We start from the raw sequence: 6,000 nt of genomic DNA, 5'->3' as shown, positions 1-6,000 counted from the left end.
ATAGGCTAGGAAAATGTCTGTATGTCTGTATGTCTGTCCGTCAACATCAAAAACTCCAAAACCGCTACACATTTCATCTTGATATTTGGTGTGTACATGGATGATGGGCTGTAGATGAGATTTTGTTCAAATGAAGTTGTCATTGCCAAAAATATGCAAATTAAATGAAAAAATGTAAAAACAGTCAAAATTGAAAAACTCAATAACCACTGAGCAGATTACATGAAAAATTTGCATGTAGGTACTTTGGGCTGACCTGAAATGATTGTGCTTTTTTGATTTTTTGATATTGTCGAAAATATGCAAATTAGTGCCAAAAAAGGCATTTTTGGTAAAAAATCTTCTTCTTCATAACCGCTGGTCAGACAGCTTTGATATTTGGTATACAGGTCCCTAGGGATAACCCAACTTGGATTTGTTCAAATTGTGATGAAATATGCAAATCTGTATTTTTAAGGCATTTTTTTGTCATTTTTGGTCAAAAATTTATTTCATCAAATCGGCTCGTCTGACAGCTTTGATATTTGGTATACAGGTTCCTACAGATAAACTAAATATGATATATAGAATATATGATGAAATCTGCAATTTTGTATTTTTGGTGCAATTTTTGCCATTTTTGGTCAAAAAATGTGTTTCTCAAAAACTACTTGTCTGATGACTTTGATATTTGGTATACAGGTTCCTAGGGGTTCTCTTAGTGTGATATAGTGAAATTTGATGAAATCTTCAATTTTTGTATTTTTGGGTCAATTTTTGCCGTTTTTGGTCAAAATATTTGTTTCTCAAAGTTAGTCATGTGATAGCTTGATATTTGGTATACATTTGTATACATAATTATGATGAAATCATCAATTTTGTATTTTTGCAGCTTTCCTAGGGGTTCTCTTAGTGTGATATAGTGAAATTTGATGAAATCTTCAATTTTTGTATTTTTGGGTCAATTTTTGCTGTTTTTGGTCAAAATATTTGTTTCTAAAAAGTTAGTCATGTGATAGCTTTGATATTTGGTATAAATTTTTATACATAATTATGATGAAATCATCAATTTTGTATTTTTGCAGCTAATTTTGCCATTTTAGGTCAGGCCATCCTGAAATGAGCTATCAAAGATCTCAACCTTCTTCATCAATACATATGTCACGAAAAGTTGCTCTCTACGTAACACAGCAGAGCTCTGTCGACTATTGGGTCGCTTGTTTTTTTCAAAACCGCTGGTCAGACAGCTTTAATATTTGGCTAACAGGTCCCTAGGATGACCTTAGTGAGATGATTTCATACAGTGAGGAAATACTTAATTTTGTATCCATGTCTATAGTAGCTTCAGGGACATTGGCCCTGTGTTTAAGATAATGCAGTGATTCAGTAAGCATTTGAAATGGTAAACTGTATTTGTGTTGAAATGCGGTAAAAAATAATGAGAAAACATAGCTGAGGTGATTTCAGCAGGTTTGGTTTCCAACAAATATATTCAAAGTTTTTTTCAATGTTAAAGAGTGATGGAGGGGGGGGGGGGGGGGGGGTCCTGGCAGATTTTGAAAAAAATCCAAACAAATGTCAATAAAAAAATCAGCCACAGAAGGATTGTCAAAAAGAAAAGGTGGGATAGTGGGAAAAAAAGAAGTACAATGTATCGGATAAAAAAGATAATGTTCCTCATCAATCTTCCAGACAACCCCCTTTTATCAAATGGTACACCCCTGATGTATTTTTGTGTGCAATTAACCATGCAGTGTATTTTAGTTTAAGATGTCAATCAAGTTAGGTAAGGATTTGAAAGGAATAGTCAAGTTCACCACAGTTAAATTTCCTAACTTTATCTCTTGTGTCATCATCCTTGTATAATTGGTTAAGTTTGTAAGTTGCTCCAGATGTGGATGTACCAGCTGTTCTGGAAGAAAACAATGTTTACTTTTCCCTGTAGGGTTTCTGAGTTGATGATTGTATGTTGAAATCTCTCCATGTATCTGGTGCATGGGCAAAATGTAAATATCGGTTGCATGTTATGTATTTCAGTCTATGTCAAATATTGTAAATGAAAAATCATGAACAGTTTGCTGTGTGCTTGTAAAAGATAACATGTTTGTCAATACATATTAAAACTGCCTTGCAGTTTGGTTGTCTTAAAAATTATCACAGAAGTAGAAAACGGAAAGAAACTAATCAAATTGCTGTAACATATTCACCCTCAGTGTCTGTAGGCCTATACTTAACTATTTTATCATTACATTCAGCTTTTTGTTATATCTTTATCACTCTTCATGGGCCAAGGTACATTTGGGGTCAATGTCATCACTCTGTGCCAGTCTGTGAATGTCAGTCTGTCTGTATGTGTATGTCCATGTTTCATACAATTGTTGGTTTGTTTTGATAACTATATGGGAGCGAACAGTGATTATTATCACTATTTTTTCACATACCCTCCCCCAACAAACTCACAATGTCGTAAGGTCCCCCTTCTGACTCGTTATAATTTTGAAGTCCCCCTCCCCCCTCAAAGCAAAATGTGGCTGATATAGTGCTTTGTCCGAAAATATCAAATCATAGCATATGAGACTCTATTGGGGCAAACTATTAACATTTTCCACACAAAAACAATCTATATCTTTACTTTTATATGTGTGTGATAATTCATGTATATGTACTTTGCTTGAAGTGGCAGGTAAAAAGTACATGTGTGTACAAAAAATTTAAATTTTTTATTTTATCGATAATGTCGATTCACTGTACATAGTAGTCTATGAGAAAACTATGAACGCGTAGTTGCCAATATAAAACTAGCAATATCTGTTTGTCTATAGGTGTTTGTTAACTAGCATAAATATTCTTGATTAGCATGGGGTGTCTAAACGGGCACATGTGTACAAAATATGTAATTTTGTAATTTCACTGAAAATGCTGATTCACTATACATGAGAGTCTATGACAAAACTCTGAATAATTTTTTCCCAATGTAAAATTTGCGATATTTGTGCATATATGGACCCTTAATAATTGACATAATTGTACTTGATTAGAAGAGGGTGGTTACATGTGCATATGTGTACAAGGAATTCAATCCACTATGCATTGTAGTCTATGAGGAAACTGCAAAATAACACATAGGTTATCATCTCCCAAATTGGTTTTCATGGGTTGTTTGACCTGAAGCTTCCAGTTGTTATTGATGACACTATGCACAATTGTAAATAGTTTGTATTTTGTCTAAGTCCTCAAACAATAAAAATGTGCATATGGCGACATAAACATTTGACACTGACTGAGACCCAATGTAATGTCAATAGGAGAATGCAATCAAATAAGTTATCTCCCAAATTGTGATTGAAAGATTAAGTTGAAACTTTGAGTCATTATAGAACACAGGTTTGCACAACAGTGTGGGTCGGGTAAGTTAGAAATCATGACAACCTAAATCTTTTGCCTCAAGGTGGCTGCTTTGATCATCTATGAATTGTTTGATATACCCTAAAACTTGCACCCAAAGGGTGCACTGAAAATGGAAATGAAAGTGTTGGAAGGTATTTTAAAAGGACTTTGATATTCAATGAATTTTCAAGTCCCCCACTTTGCAATGTCAATTGTTTTCAGACCCCCCCCCAGCATGTTGTAAATTTTTTCAAGTCCCCCCTCCAGAGTTGTTTGTGAATGCAGCCTTAACTGCACAAAATTTATATTTTGTTTAGGGATATAACATAAAAAAATAGCTATTGGGAGGAAGTAGACAAAATGTGGCCCAGGGTAAGGAAGACCTGCTGAACAGAACATTTCTTACCTTCTTGCATTGCAAAGACAGAAATTAAAGCCAGTACAATAGCTGCAAATTTGTGTTATTTTCATGATTTTATTTTCAAACTAAAGTTGGTTTGTGTAAATGGGCTGACAGATGTGTATAGAAGTATCACTGCTCGCTGATTTACACCATGCCTACATGTTTTAATAACACGTTAAATAAAATGGCACCCCAACAGAAAGATACAAAAATTGCAGTATTTCTGGCACATATACACATCTTGGTCATACAAGAAACAAGCATGATGCCATTTACTCGAGTGCACAACATGTGATAGCCAACATTTTGTTGTTGTAATCTTATTTTCTCTGTCACATGATTACTTTTTGAAAATTGGGGGAAATCTTAAATGTTAAAAAGTTTGAATTTACACGCCAATCTCTACAAGTATGACAGTGTTATACACTTTTTCAGTCTTTAATGAATCTTATTCAAAGAAAACTTAGAAAACTCAGGATATTTTGAGATTGGTTTATTACATATTCACAGCCAACACAATAAGGATGATTCCGTATATGACTTTAGTAATTTTCGTTGTAACTTTTATGATTGATAAAATCAAGATCAGACAATATGCTTGCAACACTAGATTATTGTCCTCAATAAATGTTTATGTGACAATTGTCTGACACAAGGATCAAGACACACCTATTTGTTTTCTTGCATTATTTATTTTCTAAGTCTGCTTGAGAACTTTATTCAAGATCCGTAGTTGGTTGGTAGTTCTCAACAGGTGTAGTCATGCGCAATTCCAAAGGCAAGTCCATGCTCTAACTGTGCTTTTGATATGGTTTGCTTTTGTCTAGAGCATTCTTGGTTCAAAGCAGTGCTAAATTTATGCAAGTGGCACTGTGAGGACTATAGCTATGAGTGTGTGCCTACAAAGAATTCAGTTGGAGGCGCCTATAGCTGGTAGTGAAGATAGTTGAGAACATATATAAGCAGATTGACCCACAGTCGTTACAGGCCATTGCATTCACCTAACCATCTGGGAAACAGCCTACTACCACTAATGCGACAGTCTGCTGAAGTTTATTTCTTCAATTTATTCTGCTTTGATATTTATATGCTCACGGACTTGAAGCAAGTCTAACAGCAACTCAGTAGGGCCAGAATAGCTCATTAAACATCTAATAGTACAGGATGATAATTTTGAACTATTTCCAGGTCTTCGAAATACAAGTTGGACATGGTGCTTACCTTATGTTGCCGTTTATTATTAATTATTGAAACATAATACACAGATCGTAATACATTCTTTTATATCCATCATAATGAAAATATGCCGATCTGAATATCACGGCGTCCAACTTTACAATTGTTTCTATGCACTTTGCTACAAATATTGCAGTGTCATAAATTCTCCGGATCCTTAACTGTACAAAATATATATTTTGTGTACATGTACAGATATGAATTGAACAGATAGCTATTTGGAGGATGTGGACAAACGCTGCCCCAGGGGGGAAGATAATCTGAACGGAAATTACTAATGTTTCCTACCTCGCTGCATTGCAAAGATATTCAAACAACAGAGAAATCAAAGAGTATGACATTCCTATGCAGGAAACATAAATCAAACCTTGAGACATGAACAAATGTACATACGTGCCGCTATTTGCTGTCAATGAGTCAATGATTGTTATAAAACAATGTTGAATATAGAGATTTGTTGATATCCATACCATTAAATAATAATACCAATTGTACATTTAGAAAAGTAAATGTCAGAACCAATTGCTGAAGACACGTATGGGGCACTTATCCATATCTCAAGGCATGCACATGATTTGATTTCGAAACACTTCATGCCACAAGTACGTCGTAGTACACTGCCTCATACCATAAATATGCAGCCAACAGGTAAATTCAGTCAGTTTTATAACATCATCACACAACATGTTTCTTAGGGAGCCTTCAGTAATTACAGGGGGGTTGGGGTTGGGCAGGGGTAATTTGGGAGGGTCTCTTCCTAGAAAACTGCACTAGGGGAAGGGTCACTTTCATAAACCTATCTTTGGGGAGGGTCACTTTCCACAGAAGATGATTTTACGTCCAAACCTTTGAATTTCCATTTGACTTTTCCATTGCCGATGAAATACATTGATTCTTTTAAATACATAAACATTATAGACAAGCTTCACAAGCAAAGAAGATGCAGTGGTATCCTACATTAAACACCTTGAACAGTTAAAACTGATGAAAGACAC

Source organism: Ptychodera flava, chromosome 8 (genome assembly GCF_041260155.1).
Source record: "Ptychodera flava strain L36383 chromosome 8, AS_Pfla_20210202, whole genome shotgun sequence".
NCBI lineage: Eukaryota > Metazoa > Hemichordata > Enteropneusta > Ptychoderidae > Ptychodera > Ptychodera flava.
Note: the sequence above shows the minus strand (reverse complement) of the source record.